The sequence below is a fragment of the Helianthus annuus genome, chromosome 12, assembly GCF_002127325.2.
Source record: "Helianthus annuus cultivar XRQ/B chromosome 12, HanXRQr2.0-SUNRISE, whole genome shotgun sequence".
Classification (NCBI taxonomy): Eukaryota; Viridiplantae; Streptophyta; class Magnoliopsida; order Asterales; family Asteraceae; genus Helianthus; species Helianthus annuus.
The window spans coordinates 1,144,922-1,164,475 of record NC_035444.2 but is presented as its reverse complement, the minus strand read 5'-3'; the positions used below and the strand labels follow the sequence as shown (position 1 = coordinate 1,164,475).

Genomic DNA, 19,554 nt, shown 5'->3' with positions numbered 1-19,554 from the left:
TTGTTGAGATTTGGTTGAATAGTGTGGAAATCCTTTAGATCTGAACCAATCTTGATGAATAAGATGATCCTTAGCCGTTTGCAGGAGCAAAACGGTGGGAACCACCTTCAAGAGGTCCAAATCAGTGATTTCAGAGAAAAATTAAGTGTTTGTGTGGGATTTTGATGGAGAAGATGATGTAGAAGTGATTGGTGATAATGATTGTACAAGATTTGAGGAGAAGTACATACGAAATAGCCTTTGAATCTTGATTAAAAGTGACTGAGAGTGACTTGAGTGCGTGTGGTCGGATAGAGACGTCAAATTAGTGAAAGGACGTGTACGGTTACTATTTATAATGTGAGAGAGAAGGGTTAAGGCGGTGGAAAAGTGCGTTCAGTCGAATGGCGTTTCGGTCGGATGGCCATCCGATCGGATGTCCATTCGGACAGCCGTGTTGTGCGAGTTAGTTTTCCAACTTTCCTTTCGTGTGTTAAGCGTTGCGTTGCGTTTAAGCGAGTTGCGAGTAAGTGTTGAGCGTATAAGCGTTGCGTTGAGATAACCACATAACATTAAACAAATAATCACACAATCTAACGCACGTGATAACTAGAATGCATAAAAGTAAATCCGCGTTTCGAGTTGCGTTGTGATAGCGTTTAGTCTAACCATGCGATGTAAATAGTATGCGTTGTGAATAGCGTTAAATGCGATAACTGTGTTTTGAATAAGCGTTATAACCGTGCGTTTAAAATGCTTTTAGTATGCGTAAAAATATAGTTTAAAATAGTTAACCCATGGCGATAATCGAAATCTCGGGAGTACAAGCAATTAAGCAAGGAATGACAGATACAAGTAATGACCCGAAAAGTTGGGTTGTTACACTAAATGTACCCTTAAATTTTAATTGTGTTCATGTGAGTTCATCTATTTGTGTTTGTTTATCTATGTTGATTGTTATTTATTTATTTGGTCTTATATTCTAGGGTATTTATTCATACATTTAAATTACTTATACGCCTTCTCGATTTTGCTTAAATGTCACGTTTTTTACTAGGTATAAGTGTTGTCTGAATAATAACAGATATAAAATACACCATTTTTAGTCATTTTAAGCCTAAATAATAACACTATTGAATAATAAATTCCGCTAATACTTGCTTACATTCCATTTTGCACATAATCATGCAAACGGCTATATGTAAAGATTTGAGTGGATGCTAATGACCCTTTTGAGAATGTTCTTCTTTGCCCCCTAATAAACAGGAAATGTTCACATGCTTTCTAATGTTGTGTTGCTTTATACAAAAATATTAATAATATGGAATTTTAAATGCCCACATAGCACTTTTGATTTTGAATGGGTAACGTAAAAGTATTATAGTATATGTACTAATAGATTGTAAAAAATACAACAATATATATAATCATGGATAGGCCAAGGGAATCAATACTCCATGCACAATTGGTTGACATTAGGAGCTAGAATTCTAGATACAAGTTATTCCCTTTATGCATTGCTTTTACTTTTTAATATCCATAAACTAACTCCCAATTCAAAATCAATTTAGTTTTGATTTGACTTTGCAAGGAGCTTATAATCGACTATAGTCATATTAGTCAATAGTCTATAAAGATTTGTAAGGACGATAATATGGAGATGATTAGTTAGAAGAAGCATGTAAAATTCACTAAGGGTATCTTTGTTCTAAACGAACAAACTCATTACTAGGTTAAAATGAGTGTATTTTGGGTGTTATGCAAACAAAGAACACCGTAAACTTCATAAGGAGTTGTTGACTTTCACGTGAACATAAGTCTAACATACTTATAGAGATACATAGGGTATTTGTGTGTGAAAGTAAGTGTAATGTATTTATAGAGATGTATATAGTATTTGTGGGTAGTAATTGAAAGAAAGATAATGACATTCTTGTCGGCTAGAACAAGTAGTATTTATAGCATTGTAGGTGTATGATGTAGTGATGTTGGACGACATTTGTTAGGAAACACTATAGCCCATCACATTTTAGGACATTCCATCATCTTGAATCATATGACCACTTGTGATGTGTGAGAGAGAGTGCATTTACAAGTTTTCATCATTCTTCTCTAAAACATAGATTAGTATGGGTCTATAAATTTTGTAGTCCAGAACATGATGAGCTCCAGATCTAGCATGAGGCACACTACTATCATACGTGTGGTTAAAATTTCCAAGTTATAGGCTATAGACCAATGATGAATGTCGTATTTTGTATAAAGCGAGTACTCATTGGTTGCAAGTGAAGAGGTTTGAGATTCAAATTCTTGACCAAAACACATAGGCAATGCAAATGTGTTTGTTTATCCACAAGACAATATATAATGTCGATGTTGGATATATTTTTTCAAGCATGTCTTACGGAGCTGTGGCAATAACATAATGTTCAAATATCATTTTACAGGATTAAAACAATGTACCTAATCAATTGTGTGGTTTGGATACACACCCGTTTTGTTGAAGGACCTTTTAAATCAAGTGCACGCTTTAAGTGATAACAATAAAATTGAAGTATATATTTACAAGAGAATACAACTATCACATTGTATAATATTTTGTAAATGGTAAAATTTGTCGACATGTTATATTAGATTTCTAGGCTTTACTCCTAACTTAAGTATCATATGCTTTTTTTTTTCGAGAGAAAAGTGGTAATTTATAAAAACTAAATATAGTTTATTAATACGCATCACTAATAACCGGAATATGTTAAAAGTAACAATAGGATTTTAATAATAGTAACTTTTTTCAGTGCTTGATGATGTGCCCCCTTACATATATACACATGGGGCACTTTGTTGATTGTAGGGAACATTGTAAAATAAAATTATTCAAGAATATATACTGTCACCTTTTGTTACCCAAGATTCAATTTGAAGGGTATGGTCCCAGATCTCGCGTCAGCATCGACCGCGAGTGACCATTACCCTTATCAAAACCCCCACTAGCTAACAACCTACTTGTGCCCATGCGAGAACGCGTCGGCACAAGGGTTGAATCCAATCTATCTAGTAACGAAGGAGGACTTACATGGAACATGAGAACGGTAGAGTGATGCGACATAGCATCACATCTGGTGTATGAAAACGGAAGTATTCACAGCGATGCGGCCTCGCACCGCATCCAGCGAACACTTCTATCAATACAAAGAAGCCTTACCTTAGGCACAGAAGGAGATGAACGTAACGGTGCGGTTGACACCGCTCCATACGGACATTTTCGTCACGACAAGGGATGCAGGCAAGACGACGATGCGGCTAGCACCGCATCTCGCGTATTCCTTGATCACAAGTAGGAGACGCGGTAACTTCAGATGTTACCGCACGTAGCGATGCGGCTTGCACCGCATCCTATGCATTCAACAAGTGGGACTGACACCACAGTGCAAGTGGCACCAATGGCAGTTTCCTGTCAGAGCTACGTAAGCAATGGACTGACGTGGCGTAACCTCCATAACCGACAAGCCTGACACACCTGCAAAGGTGCAGCACGTCGTCAGTCCATCCATCATCATCCTCCTTCACTCCTCGGCTATAAATACCAACCCCAAACCAGGTTTGAGGTATCTCTTCACAACTCTCTCACTACTACTACTATCTTACTTTGCTTCCCAAGCAAACTACTGATTCTCACGCCGGAGAGTGGTAACAAGGAGCACCCCCCACCCCATCCTCCTTGTTACGAGTCACGGCTTGTTTCCTTGTGCAGGAGATCATCCACCGGTGATCCAGCCAGCGATCCTCGAGAGGAAGGGATTAACCTTTCTTGACGAGACCAGTGTGTTAACCCTGCCCGGTTAACCATTGTTTCATCATTGGCGCCCACCGCTACTCTTAGCATTTTCTAAGCCATCCTTTTTCCCCTCTCACGATTATGACTGATCACCAAAACAACACTGCGGATAACCAAAATCCTCCGATCCCAAACCCGGTAGGGGTCAATGCCTCGACCTCCCAACCCGGACACATCGGCACGTCCACACAAAGGAGCCCCTCCTTTATGTTTGGACATGACTTATCACAGTTCCCATCTGTGATCCCACCAGGCATGACCATTCATGCCTGGTACGAGCAGCAAGCAGCCACGCTGACCGCATCATACAACCGCGCTTGTACTGAAGCGAATATACGAGCTGGGCTTCCCCTAGCACCGCACACCCCTGTTGAGCGTATTTTACAATACGACGGCAGGATACATTCACGCCCGGCTTCAAGAAGCCGACGTGAAGAACGGGGATCGTCTTACTGTTCGGTCCACACCCTCAACGAGGACGATTCCTCATACGGGTCCCACACCAGAGGACCGGTACATACCCGCCTTGGCCCCCATGGCGAGGACAGGAGGCGATCAACCTCCAGACGCGGCCCAGGCATTCAGAGCCGATTGGGCCCACAACCATACACCGAAGGGTACGGTCATACCGACCCTGACGACCATAGCTACCGCGGTGATTCGCATGACACCAGTAGCAGACCGGGAGGACGCAACTATGTTACTCCCAGTCACCCCCGCAACACATACCTTAGGGCGGCAAATGCGAACGAGCCATACAGGCCAAAGGCAGCGGCCGAAAATTTCAAGTTCGGCACGCGGATTGCCAACGCCCATGTCACCACGACAAAGTTCCCATTCAACGTTGGGAAATACAGTGGTTCGACCGACCCGGACGACCACATGAACATCTTCATGGGCGCGGGCATCAACGGCCAGTGGGATGAACCAACTTGGTGTAATTTTTTCCCCCAGACCCTTACGGGCCTGGCCAGGACATGGTTCGATTCTTTGCCAGTGGGATCACTGGATTCATTCGAGAACTTGCGTACCAAGTTCCTCGCCCATTTTTGCCAGCAGCGACGCCACGAACGAGATTCGTTGGACGTCATGAACATCTGGCGAAGGGACGACGAATCGCTCGAAGCATTCGTCGTCCGATATAATAAAGAGTGCCTGGAAATAGGTGACGTGGCAGACCAGATGGCACGAAACCACTTCATCCGGGCCGTCAAAGACAGAGAGATGATTATGACCATCTCTGGCAAGGAGAGCTTGCCTAAAAAATGGGAAGATGTCATGACCGCGGTCAAGACATACGCCCAGACACAGCGGTCACTTGAACCACATGTGACAAAGGCAAAGCCCCAAGCCGAAACATCCCACCAAGGGTCCAAGCGTAACAATAAACGCAACCGGGACGTTGGAAATCGCGATATTTCCAAACCATACTTCCCGCGAACCAACACGTTCGACCCAAAGAACTACAACCCCGCCCGAGACAGTCGGGCGTCAAAAAAAGAATCTCGGGACCGCAACTGGACCGAGATCACCATGTCGCCAAGTGAGGTCCTCCTTGCGGACCCACAGTTCTTGCGACCGGCCCAACCAATGAAGTCCAAGAAAAATCAGGACCTCACACTCTACTGTGAGTACCACAAGGACTCGGGCCACACCACCAACAACTGCATCAGTCTCCGACTGGAGATTGAGCGCGCCTTAAAGGAGGGGAAACTGCAACATCTTTTGCCAGGTGGGCAAAAACCCACCAAGCGCATTACCCCTCATGGCGAAGGTACCTCCTCCGGGAAGAGAACCATGCACGTGGCTTCCACCCACATGATCCACGGAGGCAAGGGTAGGCCGCGAAAAGCGGCAAGAAGGCCGGAATGTGACTGGAAAGACGAGCAAGTCGTCTTTCCAAAAGTCCGAGGCGGACCGCGCGATAGGCGCGCCGTCGTCATTTCAGGCCAACTGGCACACTACTGCACCGAGCGTCTATTCATCGACCCGGGCAGTACATCTGATATAATCTACGAACAATGCTTCAACCAGTTCGACCAGGAGGACAAAGATCGGTTGCAAGCAGTAGATTACCCGTTAACCGGGTTCGCAGGGGAAACTGTCTTTCCCCTAGGCCAGATTACTTTCCCTGTGCGTCTTTCCAGCGGAAACCGCACAAGGACAGAAGAGGTAAACTTCATGGTTTTACCTCACACCTCCAGATATGACGTACTCCTCGGGAGAGAATCCCAAGGAGATTTCAATATGATTACGTCGGTCCCCCACTCTGCGGTTGGTTTCCCAACCGAATCGAGGGTCGCGATAATCTACGCCCGCAGGGACGTCATGATGTCGGACGAAGTACGTCCGACCAAGGTCGCAAGGCCCACTCCCAACGACCAACCAGAAAAATGGGTTCTCAACGCGAGATACCCAGAACAAAAGGTCACATTGGGTCACGCCTTATCCCCGACCACAAAAGCGCAACTGAAGCAGCTTCTCTTCAGGAACCAGGACATCTTCGCGTGGACACCCGCAGACATGACCGGGGTCCCACGTGATATTGCGCAACATCATTTGAATACCTTGCCAGGTATTAAGCCAGTGATCCAAGGCCAACGCTAACTTGGGTCAGCTAAAAATCAGGCGATACAAGAGCAGATCGAAGAACTGCTCTCCGCAGGCATCCTGCGGGAAGTCAAATACCAGACGTGGTTATCCAATCCAGTCATGGTAGAAAAACCGTCCGAGGGCTGGCGCATGTGCGTCGATTACAAAGACCTTAACAAAGCCTGCCCCAAGGACTGTTACGCGCTTCCAGAAATCGACGAAAAAGTCGATAATCTCGCACCATTTAGGTGGAAGTGTTTCCTCGATTGCTACAAAGGGTACCATCAAGTACAAATGGCAATCGAGGATGAAGACAAAACGGCATTCCGGACTCCCACCGGAAATTACTGCTACACAAAGATGCCGTTTGAGTTGCGCAACGCGGGCTCAACCTACCAAAAGTTGATGAACGACACTTTCCGCGGCCAAATAATCAAAAGTGTCGAAATCTACATGGACGACCTGGTCGTCATGAGCATGGAAGAGGATACCATGCTCACAGATATTGAAAGAACATTCCAAACTCTGCGCAGCGTTAACATAAAGCTCAATCCAGGAAAATGCTCGTTTGGAATGGAAGAAGGCAAATTCCTTGGGTTCATCGTCACTAAAGATGGATTCAAGGTAAACCCGGAGAAAGTCCAGGCGATCGAGCGCATGCCATCGCCTTCATCGATGAAGGATATGCAACGGCTAGCCGGCAGGCTAGCGGCACTTAACAGATTCTTAGCTAACCACGCAGCTAAGTCTTATCCGTTCATCAAGACCCTGCGGAGCTGTTCAAAGAAATAACAATTCCAGTGGACCGCAGAGGCTGAACAGGCCTTCCGGGAAATGAAGGAGTGTTTGATACAACTCCCAACTTTAACCGCACCACGCAAAGATGAGCCACTCATATTATACCTATCCGCCGCGGATAACGCGGTGGGTGCGGTATTAATAGTGGAGCGAAAGGGGGTTCAAACACCCATCTATTACATCAGCAAGATGCTCAATGACCCAGAGACAAGATACTCAATAATGGAGAAATTGGTGCTAGCATTAGTGCACGCTTCAAGACGGTTGCGACGCTACTTCGTAAACCACGTCATCACAGTGCTAACCAATTACAGGATCGGCCCGAGCCTATCCAAACCCGACATCTCTGGGAGATTAGCGAAATGGGCAATCGAGCTGGGCGCGCACACGATACACTATAAACCGCGCCCCGCGATTAAAGGCCAGATCTTAGCTGATTTCGCCGCCGAAGTATCGGTGAATCGCATCCAAGAATGCGAAGAAGCACAAACTTCTGCACCAACGCCACCCTCCTCAGAGACATGGGCACTCTTCACAGATGGTGCCTCCAACGACGAAGGTGCGGGTGCAGGTCTGCGACTCGTCAGCCCTGACGGCCAAGAGCTTACATATGCAATCCGCCTCGAATTCAAAAGCACAAACAACGAGGCAGAATATGAGGCTCTGTTAGCGGGGCTACGTTTAGCAGTCAAAATCGGCGTGCAACATCTGGAAGCACACATCGACTCTTTGTTAGTTGCAGGCCAAGTACGCGGCGACTATGCCGCAAAGGGGGATATCATGATCCTCTACCTCGAGCAAGTCCTGCAACTAAAATCCAAATTCGCTTCGTTCAATATTCGTCATATTAATCGAAGCGAAAACAAGTCCGCAGATGCACTATCGAAACTTGCATCTACCAGCTTCCAACACTTGGCAAAGGAGATACGCATCGAAATCCTGCAAAATCCTTCGTTACCCCTGCGCCAAGTCAACGTCATTCAATACGGTTCAACATCATGGATGACACCTATTATCGCATATCTACAGTCAGGTGTGACTCCCGAAAGCAAATCAGAAGCACGCAAACTACAATACAAATCGTGCCATTATCAAATGGGAGACGGTATCTTATACCGCAAATCATACCTCGGGCCACTACTACGATGCGTCAACCCCCAGGATGCCACATACCTCATTCGAGAGATACACGAGGGCATATGTGGCATACATGCTGGACCACGCATGGTAGTGGCCAAAATCATGAATGCCGGGTATTACTGGCCCGGCATGCACCTGGACGCCGTCAAAGAGTTGCGCAAGTGCATCGACTGTCAACGTCATGCTCCAAAAACCTTGCGGCCAAAAAACAAATTAGTCCCCGTCACAACCGCATGGCCCTTTCAGAAGTGGGCAATTGACGTTGTGGGACCTTTCCCTGACGCTCCAGGTGCGGTTAAATTTATCATAGTAGCGGTTGATTACTTCACAAAATGGGTGGAAGCAAAACCGCTCGCCTCAACCACTGCTATGATAACAAGGAAGTTCATTTAGGAACACATCATCTACCGTTTCGGTTTACCAATGTGCATTGTCACCGATAACGGCACCAACTTCGCTGCCGACGAATTTCAAAAATGGCTAAAAGAACTACATATTGAGCACATATTCTCATCAGTCGCACACCCGCAAGTGAACGACCAAGTCGAGAGTATTAATAAAAGCCTAGTCGAAGGGATCAAGGCACGGTTGGGAACGGCCAGGCGTGGCTGGGTCGATGAACTCCCAAGTATCTTATGGGCTCACCGTACAAGCCCAAAAACAAGCAATGGGGAAACACCTTTCAGCCTAGTCTACTGTTCAGAAGCGGTGATCCCCGCAGAAGTAGGTCTCCCCTCTCCTAGAATGTTGGCTATTGAAAAACTAGACAAAAACATGGAACGCAGGATCGATTTGGACCTCTTGGAAGAAAGGCGCGAAAACGCTGCCATCAACGAGGCCAAATATAAATCCAAACTTGAAAAGTACTACAACGCGCGCGTCCGCGTTTGTACTTTCAACCCAGGAGACTACGTCCTACGCGACAATGAGGCATCTAATGCCGAGCGCCCAGGCAAACTCGCCCCCAAGTGGGAAGGACCCTACCTCATTGATGTATTGCAAAATACATCATTTATTCGTGTAAAGTTTGTATTATTTTCGTTATATTTAGTTTTGATTTTCGTTAGAATATGTATACTATTGATCAAATCGTGTTTCGTAGGTATTGATGCTCAAATATGCGAGAAACCGAGCAAAACGAGTTAAAATATTGAAGTGTCAAGTCTTGGAGCATGTTGGAAAGGTTGAAGAGTTGAAATAAAGTTTAAAAGCTGAAGAGTCACTTTCTGGCACCCCATCACCTACTGAGCAAGTTTCTGGCACCTGGCGAGAGTCTGAAGTTAGTAAATGGGCTGAAAAACAAGGTGGCACCCCACCACCAAGTCCCTGAGTTTCTGGCGGCCAGCCAGAACGTTCTGATTGGCAATTATTACGAATTTAGTAAAGGGTTTTTTTGGAAAGTCATATATAAACATCCTTAATGTGTAAAAAAACCCTAAATTCGACTGGAGACTTCTCTGGGGCGATCATAGAGCGTTCTTGGAGCTTTTTCGAAGATCTTGAAGCCTAGGAATCATCGGTACGAGTTCGGGGAAGAAGACTTGAAGATCTAATCGGGTTTTCTAGTTCTTGATTCTTGACTTTCTCTTACGAAACTTGTTACAATGAATTCCTTGTTAAACATCTTTGATTCGGTTTCGTTTATGAACATGATTGGCTAAACTTATTAACCGCCTAGACTTGATGAATGGATTGATATAATGTTTTTACCGGTTTATGTTATTTGCATGATTGTTATGGATTACTTGTGTTATGTAAGCGGTTTGATTTAATGGTTTGATGTATATGCATGCTTTGAGTTGGTTTATTGTTATTACTTGCTTCATATGATTCTTAGTGACGGTCTATATCACAACATAGAGTCATATTAGGGTTTAGGATTTCGGTGAGTGTCTATATCACATAAGAAAACCTTAACTCTTTAGGGAGAATTGGCCAATAACCCCTAGAAGTAATTGGTAATAATTCACTAAGTCTTAGTGTTCTACTAGTCCTAATACCTGGAAAGTGAAGGGCTATTGGTAGGTCTTACCCGGCGAATTGCTTTAGATAGGCCTTGGGAAAGGTTATGTCTTGGTTTACCTGTCGGTTTTATTAGTCTATCAAGTCAAACTGATTACTTCAAACTACCTTAGACCTAGGATTGGAAAAGAATAGGTCAACATTAGGGTACTTGCACAATAATTAGACAACTGGAAAGGCGTCTAATAACCGGTAGGATTAACGGCCTAGGTAGTTCCACAGGTTTCTCCTTGAGAAGGGTCGAGGGGCCTCGTTGGTTCTTAATAGGTTTAGTATTTTAAGATCCCGGTTCCATAACTCGTGCATTTAACTTAATTGGTAATCTCTTAAAATCAATCCAGGATTCTTGTCTAGGTGGTCTCGTTCTCATATAAGAAAAGTCCTCAATCTTCATTCGTCTTTAGTCTAGTTCTAGTTTAATTTAGTAGTTTAATATAGATTTCCTAGATTTTTCCGTAACCCCCCCCCCCAAACAATTAAAACAAGTTTATGTCGTGTTTGTCAGTGTCTGTTAGAGTCTAATTTGCGTGATACATAGAGTCCTGTGGTTCGATACTCGGACTTGCTTAGGCTATACTACATTGACCGGTACACTTGCCGGTTGTGTGGTTTAGGTTTTAGAGAGTCTGTTTTCATAAATTTAAAGCTTTGTAGTGTCTAGATTAGGGAGTCTAATTTAGTTAATTTTTATAGTCTGTTTAGCACACATCAAGTTTTTGGCGCCGTTGCCGGGGACTCTTGGCAATTGCGTTCATTAGCTTTGATAGATTTCAGTGACAAATACGTGCTACGTGTTTTATTTTGTTTTGTGTCTTTTGTTTTCGTCTTGAGTCGTAGTAACTTCTGTCTGCTTTTCTTGTGCTCAGGTTTTTTCTTGTAGTGGATGCCACATCTGCGCTCGCACGGGCCACCACCACCAGTCAAGCATTCATCATCTCAATTGGGCCAAGGCCCTCAGGTTGCTTCTTCATCCTCTTCTCGTTTCCCAAATTTCGATTCCACCCCGTTACCCACCCCACCGCCTACACCACCACCTTCACCAAACCGTTCACCTAAGGTTTCCCCACCCGAAAGCCCTACTTCTAGTACCTCTAGCATCCCAGAGAACCTAGAAGAGATGGCCAACCCTAGGCAAACCGTTCACCAACAAGCCACCCAAAATTTCACCGGCCTTGCTTCACCCATCACCGTCCCACCCATAGTTAATGACAACTCATGGCAGATTCCATCTTATGCCATGCAAGCCATCACCAATACCATCCAATTCCATGGTCGGGACGATGAGGACGCCCCGGCCCATATCAACCGTTTTTCCCGCATGCTAGCTACCTTTAGCCTTAGCGGTGCACCCAACGATGCCACCTACTTACAGCTTTTCCCGTTTTCACTAGCTGGCCGTGCGGCTACTTGGTTGGACTCTCAACCAACCGGTACCTTCACCACATGGGCGGGGCTTCGTCAAGCCTTTTTGAATAAGTATTTCCCGCCCGCTAAAGCCGCACGTCTTAGGGACCAAATCCACTCTTTTCGCATGGAGCCCGACGAGCCTTACTACCTTGCTTGGGAGCGTTTCCAAAACCTTTGTGCTCGCTGCTCCCAGCATGGTCTTTCTGATTGGGCTTTATGTGAGAAATTCTATAATGGTCTTACCCAAGAGACTAGAGATAGGTTCGATACCAATGCGGGGGGGCATATGATGGGTATTCTTACAGTTGCAGAGTGTCTAGAGCGTTTTGAGGCATTTGCTCAGTCTCAATCCCAATCACGATCCGATCAGAGGTACCAAAGTGGTAATTCAAATACCACTACTAGTGCACCCGCCCAAGGGGTGAACCATGTCACCATGGACCCTAGTTTAGCCTCTGTTTTGGAAAACATCACTCGAGAGCTTAAGGAGATTAGAGCTAAGGTTGATAAGTGTGAGTACTGTCGAGGTGGTCACGACACGAGTGCATGTCCTTTACTAGTTGGTGAGGAGCAATGTGATTATTTAGGAGGAGGGTTTGGTAGAGGTCAGTCTAGCGGGTTTGGTAATAATAATCTTGGCTCGGGTTGGCGAAATAATAATAATAATAATTTTAATAATAATAACAATTTTCGCTCAAATGGACCTCCTGGTTTTCAAATAGCTCAAAATCCAAATAGAGGTCTAGGTTCGTTTTTCAGTGGGGGCTTAAATGGGCAAGCAAAGGACGGGGGGTCAAATAATCAGGTTCAAACAGGTCAAGGTTCAAGTTTCGATTTAGGGGGTAGCATGGAAAGAATGGAGTCCATGATGAGTCAACTGATTGTTAGGGATCAAAATACCCAAAAGAAACTTAGTGAACATGATCTTATGCTTAAGAATCACCAAGCTGCGGTCCAAGACCTTTCTAGGGTTGTAAGTGATATGTCTAGGAAGTTAGATGAAAGATTACCAGGTCAGTTTGCAGCTAACACCCAACCTAACCCGAACGCTCATGTAAAAGCCATTACCACTCGTAGTGGCAGAACCGTAGGGAACCCGAGCGTAGAAGAGAGAGAGGTCGATGAGGATGGAGACATTATAGATGAAGTGATAGAGATGGAGGCTCCCGGCAAAGTGCAAAAGAGGCTAAGCCCAGCAAGTACCGCACAGCCCGGTGAGTCTCAAAGTGAGAAGAAAGTTGAGAAAACGCCCATAGACGTTAGGCCTTCACCCTATGTGAATCATGCGTATGTTCCGTTTCCCTCACGTCTTAAGAATCAAAAATACTCGAGGGAATACGGGCAGTTCTTAGATATCTTCAAGCAATTGAAGATTAATCTTCCGTTTATAGAGGCACTCCAGTCCATGCCAAAATATGCAAAATTCTTGAAGGACCTTCTTAAGAACAAGGAGAAGTTAGGAGAGTTGTCGAATGTCCCACTGCATGGAGGATGTTCGGCCATCGTGTCAAATAAGTTGCCCGAAAAGCTTACCGATCCCGGTGTGTTCACTATTCCTTGTCTATTCGGTAGTCACACGAACACTAGAGCCTTAGCCGACCTAGGTGCTAGCATTAATTTGATGCCCTTTTCTCTCTATGAGAAGCTAGACTTAGGCGAGCTTTCACCTACTCGAATGACATTGTCCTTAGCTGATAGGTCCGTGAAACACCCGAGGGGGATAGTCGAGAATTTGCTTGTTAAGGTTGACAAGTTTGTTTTTCCGGCCGATTTCGTCATTCTTGACATGGAAGCCGATGAAAACGTACCGTTAATCTTAGGACGTCCGTTCTTGAACACCGCTAAAGCTCTCATAGATGTCTTTTTAGGCACCATCACACTTAGAGCGGGCGAGGAATCGGTAATTTTTAAGGTGATGAATTCGAGAGGGCCTAGTGATAGAGTGGAGGCGGTATCGTTAGTAGGGGAGTGCGAGAAGGATGAGAGAGATGAAGAGAAGGTGGTGAGTGATCCGAGTCTAGAGAAGGTGATAGGACTCAAGTGTGGGGATCCACCGGATAGGAGAGTAGAGGAATTAGAGGAGAGAATCGTGCGTTTAGAATCTAAGATAGAGACACTGAGCAAAGCTCAGTGTGGGGATGGAGTTCGATATGAAGAGTATAGATTCAAACCGCCAATTGAGGAGTTGAGAGGTTGTGAGAGAAATAAGAGTGTTTGGGTTGAGTTGAGCAATGATAGGTATAATGGTGCTACAACCCGTAGGTGTGTGTTTGGAGGTGAGCTGCATCTCGATGATCCTCCGTAAGTATGTGAAAAGTTGAAATCCCAAGTGTATATTTTGTACCGTTTGTATATTCGTTTAATTCTCATAATTTTTGGTAGCTAACGGTTGTTTTTGTTAGTTTTTCGGGTCCTTGTTTGTGTTTTGAGTCGTTTGCAGGAGTACATTACCGAGGAGTTGCAGGAAATTGCGAGAGAATCAAGGATCCAAGTAAGTTTTAAGTCTTAGAAACAAAAGTTCGGTTGGTTTTTGGATGGTTTGGGTAAAAATAAAAATTGTTTCTAAGGCATGAGAAGGATTAAAAAAAAAAAAAAAAAAAAAAAAAAATCGACAATTATTCACGGCTTGGCGGGCCGCCACCATTTATAGAACTTTCTGGCCCCCGGCCAGAAGCTATAGCTGAAACACACTTCAATAAAGATTTTTTCGACAATTATTCACGGGTTGACGGGCCGCCACCACATGCTAAACTTTCTGGCCGCCCACCAGCACGTAAAGGTTTAAATTTGGGCTATTATTCACTCGGTAGCCACCCGCCACCCACCTCATCTAATTCTGGCGGGCCGCCAGATCGACTACCTGCAGACAAAAGTTCTTTGAACGCGAACATGTGATACCCACCCACCATAGTTTTCCCCCTTTTCTCCTCTGATAAACACCCGTAACCCCTCTCCTCCACTTTACACACACCGTACCTGTTACACCCTACTTCACCGACCGCCTCACCATCTACCATCACCCCTCTACCTCCCTCACAACCGCCGTTAATCCTCCATCAACCACCGCTCACCCTTCTCCTCTACATCACACAGCCGCCAACCCCCCTTACAACCACCTCGCGCACAGCCGTCAACCCCTTTACCTCCCATCCGCCGCCGGTAACCCATCTCTCTCCTCGCCGCCGTACACAGCCGCCACTCCCCTACACACCTCCCTCCCTACCGTCGCTAACCCTCCCCACTGCCGAACACTTTTTCGTCTTCTACCTAGTTGCCCACCCGATTACCCACCTACACCCCCTTTTCACCCACTGCTAACCACGGAAAACTATCATTTACTTTGGGGTTCAAGTTCAACCGAAATTGTTTTAACTCTTCGTGTTTTTAGCGAATCCAAGGTATGTTTCCCTGCAAAGTTTTTCTTGTATATTAGTTTAGTAGTCGAGTTCTCTGTTTGGTTTGTTTATCGAGTCGGTTTAATTTAAGTCTCTGTCTACAATATCCAGTCAGGTCAGTGAGTTTATGTCTCGAGTCCAGGGATTTTTGTTTCGCGTCGTTCGTTTTGAGTCAGTAGTTTTGTGTCAAGTTGTGGTCATTGTGAGGTCAGTTTGTCGTTTTTGGTTTTGAGTCAAGTTCAGTAGTTTCAGGAGCTGCATTCTGTTTGACAGGTCTATGTTTTAATTGACGAATGCATCGGCAGTTTAAAGTCATGTTAGTTGTTGAGTTGTTGATGTCGTTTAGAGTCCGTCGAGTATGAGCAGGTTTGATATTAGGACATTGCGAGGATGCGGGTGGATCGGGTTGGGTATATAGAGTTGATGATTGTTCAAGTGGAACTGTTTGCGAATGTTTTGCTTGTGATATGCTTAGAAAAAAAAAACGAGTGATAGGAGGGGGTGGTTGTTTTTTGTTTTCATTCGGGCGATAAATTTTTGTCGGGTCAGATTTTAACACAGTTTGGGTTGATTTGAATTGTTTTGGAAATTGCGGATGATTTGGTTTGGGATAGGTAACACTCAAGTGTGGGGATACGGTTCGCGCTTTTTGACATAAAGACATAATTTTTCACTAAACGCGCACGCCGTTTCCGTTGCTTCCACGCTTACGTTTAGATTGGATTTTTTTGTCGGCACTTGGTTTTATTTGACGGCAAGTAAAGTGCCGGGAGGAGATATAGTGTGTAAAATTGTGTATTTTGCGTCTTTGTTTGATCGAGTCTAGTTTAGTGTTCGTTAGGTCGTGCGTGTCATTTTTGAGTCGTGTTAATGTCGTCTAAGTGTCATTATGCTTTGTTTTGCGTACTTTATTATTGATACCACTCGCCCGTACTCAATCTCCATTCGGGCGAGGTTCGGTTATGCTTAAAAAGGACTTGCAAAACGTCGCTCTAACATCACTTTGTTTTAAACTACGGTCGCGAACGTAATGCTATACGACCGTTGTTTTTGTACATATTATAAAAAAAAAAAAAATTTCAAAAATACAAAAAAAATCAAAAAATTGAAAAATAACAAAAATAGTTCGTGACTAATATTCTGCTTTTCTTTGTCTTGCCATTATTGAATTGTTTTGCAGAATGTCACGTGCAGGAACTTCAAGTCGGGCCAACAGGAAACGAGGCTGAGACACTCGCTCAGGAAAGGGCCCAGTGGGACACATGCGGGTGGTGAGGTGTTGGATAATGCGGAGTAGAATGTGAGGATGCAGCGAGGATGACACCTTATAACTTTTGTTTATTTTTATCTTTATGCTGTTTTTAATCCTCGTTTATTGGTCTGTATTAATACGTTAAACAGGTTGGATGGGTTTTGGGGTTGGTTGATACACTTGTGGATGGTTGCTGAACGTGATATAGTATATTATCTTTTGCTAGTGTTTGGTGTTTGCGTGCTTAGGTTGGTATTTGTAGCCGCTTTCGTTCGCGTGTCCGAGGTTAGAGTTGTTTGCTGAGCGCGTTTCGAATTGGAGGGCTTATGTGGAAACGACTGGCACTTTGACAGTCTCACATACTCAGCTAAGTCGTTTCCCTTTTTGTTGTTGTATTTTTTTTATTTATTTCGTTTCTAGTTTTGATTTTTAGGTAGTTGTTGAGTCGTATTCTCGTTCTTGCATTAGGGACAATGCAATCTCTAAGTGTGGGGATGGGATACATGTAAATATCGAGTCTAAATTATTAAAAATACAAAAAAAATTAAAAAAATTTGAAAAATCCAAAAAAATTGAAAAAATTAGAAAATGTCTTTCTAAATAAAAGAAATTTGCAATTAAAACGGAAAGTGATAGAAAAAACAAATTTTTGCTCGGGTTCAAATAATAATAATATGAGATTATAATAAACTGAGTTTGCGTCTAGTTTGGGATATGTGGATAGGCCCGGGGTTTGGTTCTAAGTCCCTTTGAGTTAATATACCTTAATTGTCGGTCTGCTAGTGGGTTCTCGCCTGGGAAATATGGGAAACTAAAACCGCCAAAAATAGTATAAGGGGTGCCGTTATAAGCTAAGATAGTTAGAGTTTTTTTTATCATATCTCGCTGAAAAAAACAAATAGAATAAAAGTGAGCTAGAAACTAAATGAAAGTAACACAGGCCTACGTAATCCGAGTTGGGGATAGCGACTCTACAGCCGGAATGCCTCTGGGATGTGTGAAATCGACTTGCCGAATAAAAGTACCGAAACCTATGTAATCTGTGATTGGGGATAGCGACTCTACAGTCGGAATACCGCTGGGTTAGGGAAAGCATCGTCTAGTCTCACGAATGAATGAAAAAAAAAAGCAAGCAAGAAAAAAAAAATGAAAAAAATAGATTTGATTTCAAACTCTCTTTATCTTGGTATAAAACGGTTAGGAATTGGTCAAATGATCGTTCTTTTAGTCCTATAAGCTTGAGTTGGGAGTAAGTGGACTGTAGATTCTAGCGTGAGACCCTAGGTAGACTGACCGCACTTAAACTAAATTTACATGATAAGGGTTTAGGACTGGATTCGGGTTTAAAGGGATAAGTATATTCGCAATCGCGGCTAACGCAAATCTTGGTTTTAATTAATTATACCTATACTTTTGGCCCGGGTAATTGTTTGTTTCTGATTCCGTTGCATAATTCTTTTTCGAGGACGAAAAAAGAGTAAGTGTGGGGATGTTTGATGTATTGCAAAATACATCATTTATTCGTGTAAAGTTTGTATTATTTTCGTTATATTTAGTTTTGATTTTCGTTAGAATATGTATACTATTGATCAAATCGTGTTTCGTAGGTATTGATGCTCAAATATGCGAGAAACCGAGCAAAACGAGTTAAAATATTGAAGTGTCAAGTCTTGGAGCATGTTGGAAAGGTTGAAGAGTTGAAATAAAGTTTAAAAGCTGAAGAGTCACTTTCTGGCACCCCATCACCTACTGAGCAAGTTTCTGGCACCTGGCGAGAGTCTGAAGTTAGTAAATGGGCTGAAAAACAAGGTGGCACCCCACCACCAAGTCCCTGAGTTTCTGGCGGCCAGCCAGAACGTTCTGATTGGCAATTATTACGAATTTAGTAAAGGGTTTTTTTGGAAAGTCATATATAAACATCCTTAATGTGTAAAAAAACCCTAAATTCGACTGGAGACTTCTCTGGGGCGATCATAGAGCGTTCTTGGAGCTTTTTCGAAGATCTTGAAGCCTAGGAATCATCGGTACGAGTTCGGGGAAGAAGACTTGAAGATCTAATCGGGTTTTCTAGTTCTTGATTCTTGACTTTCTCTTACGAAACTTGTTACAATGAATTCCTTGTTAAACATCTTTGATTCGGTTTCGTTTATGAACATGATTGGCTAAACTTATTAACCGCCTAGACTTGATGAATGGATTGATATAATGTTTTTACCGGTTTATGTTATTTGCATGATTGTTATGGATTACTTGTGTTATGTAAGCGGTTTGATTTAATGGTTTGATGTATATGCATGCTTTGAGTTGGTTTATTGTTATTACTTGCTTCATATGATTCTTAGTGACGGTCTATATCACAACATAGAGTCATATTAGGGTTTAGGATTTCGGTGAGTGTCTATATCACATAAGAAAACCTTAACTCTTTAGGGAGAATTGGCCAATAACCCCTAGAAGTAATTGGTAATAATTCACTAAGTCTTAGTGTTCTACTAGTCCTAATACCTGGAAAGTGAAGGGCTATTGGTAGGTCTTACCCGGCGAATTGCTTTAGATAGGCCTTGGGAAAGGTTATGTCTTGGTTTACCTGTCGGTTTTATTAGTCTATCAAGTCAAACTGATTACTTCAAACTACCTTAGACCTAGGATTGGAAAAGAATAGGTCAACATTAGGGTACTTGCACAATAATTAGACAACTGGAAAGGCGTCTAATAACCGGTAGGATTAACGGCCTAGGTAGTTCCACAGGTTTCTCCTTGAGAAGGGTCGAGGGGCCTCGTTGGTTCTTAATAGGTTTAGTATTTTAAGATCCCGGTTCCATAACTCGTGCATTTAACTTAATTGGTAATCTCTTAAAATCAATCCAGGATTCTTGTCTAGGTGGTCTCGTTCTCATATAAGAAAAGTCCTCAATCTTCATTCGTCTTTAGTCTAGTTCTAGTTTAATTTAGTAGTTTAATATAGATTTCCTAGATTTTTCCGTAACCCCCCCCCCCCCCCCCAAACAATTAAAACAAGTTTATGTCGTGTTTGTCAGTGTCTGTTAGAGTCTAATTTGCGTGATACATAGAGTCCTGTGGTTCGATACTCGGACTTGCTTAGGCTATACTACATTGACCGGTACACTTGCCGG

At 43.5% G+C, this 19,554-nt stretch overlaps 1 long non-coding RNA gene across 1 annotated transcript; it reads left to right on the top strand.

Annotated features, from left to right (window-relative positions):
• The first annotated feature begins 14,553 nt into the window (after window positions 1-14,553).
• LOC110893706 lies at window positions 14,554-16,645 on the top strand. Its single transcript, XR_002565938.2, has 2 exons — window positions 14,554-15,171; window positions 16,349-16,645. It is a non-coding gene; the product is annotated as an uncharacterized LOC110893706 (long non-coding RNA).
• The last annotated feature ends 2,909 nt before the right edge of the window (window positions 16,646-19,554 follow it).